The following is a 1358-nucleotide window of genomic DNA, read 5'->3' as shown; positions in this document are numbered from 1 at the left end:
ATTTTCAATTCAAAAAATACTTGTAAAAATTTATAAGTATAGTTCGTTACATGTATATATATATATATATGTACACGCTTAGTTTTCCGCACAAACATCCTGCGAATGGCTCGTATCGGCCTTACATATTTCTGTTGACAATTTCACGAGCGTTAAATCTTTGAAATACCATTATCTTAAATTTTTGATTAAATACATTTTTTTATGCATTTTTCTACAATTTTTGGGTAAATGACATGTAATTTTGTTTTATTTTTCTTGTAATTAACTTTTTTGATAATATTATATATGTTATTTTGTAGCTTTTAGAAACAGTTATTGCTGTCAGTCACTACAGAGAGAATTACCTCTACAAATTGCTCTTTACACGTACCAGCCATTTGAATTTAAAAGCAAGAAGGTGCAGCATCAGTTCTTGTTAAGTATGGAACGGATTGTTGAGATCATTCTAGATACTTGGAAAATAAAATAAGGATTATAAGAAGACATACAAGTATATGTATAGTCAGTCTATTTATTCATAGTGCTTATAAGGGGTACTACAGCAAAATGTTGTTTGTCCGCACATGGCATTTTCATAAATTTGAGGACAATTTTGTCCAAAAGCCAGATTTGTAATCAAGATAACTGTCTAACTTTATATATATTTAAAGTTATGGAACTACACAGAGTATTGTAGAGTTTACTTATAATTTTAAATTTACGACCTACTGCTACATGTTCACCGTTGCTTGCTGTTGCAATATTTTCCAAACAAACCATGTCTTTATCTATTAAGCAAAAATTATCAAAAAATGTGATTGTAAGCGTATAATTTAAGAAAATGTTTTCAAAAAATTGCGGACTATAACATCCTGATATTAACGATCCGTTATAATGCCGTTTTTTGACGCCAATGTGGTTTCTTCTCATTTTGCTATGGTATTTTGCACGAGCTCATTTCTTCATAACGATTACTTATCCGTTCCAATGGCTTTTCCGATTTGCGTAGCTTTAGTTCTTTCATAAAGTTTTCAAACGGAAAAACGCTAAAATTGTCTAGTGTCCCAAACTGTTTAACATCATCAGTTAAATGTAAAAGTCCATGAACGTTGTGCGATACGTATTCAGATCCGTAAATTATTATAAAACATTTAATAAAATATCTCAATAATTGGTACAATATACATACTCTTACTTCCCCGATAGCCAAATAATAGCAGTATGCCAGCAGGATGCACACAGGTTTAATCAGCACTTTGCAGCAGATTCCACTCAGCTGTGTCATCATAGTGAGTGAATTATGTAGGCACGATACGTAAAGAAAACAACACAGCAAAAATATAGAAATAAATGAAGAATGAAATGACAATAACACG

This window comes from Pseudomyrmex gracilis, unplaced genomic scaffold, assembly GCF_002006095.1.
Source record: "Pseudomyrmex gracilis isolate BER0280 unplaced genomic scaffold, ASM200609v1 scaffold_1821, whole genome shotgun sequence".
NCBI classification, from domain to species: Eukaryota; Metazoa; Arthropoda; class Insecta; order Hymenoptera; family Formicidae; genus Pseudomyrmex; species Pseudomyrmex gracilis.
This window is presented reverse-complemented; position numbering follows the sequence as displayed.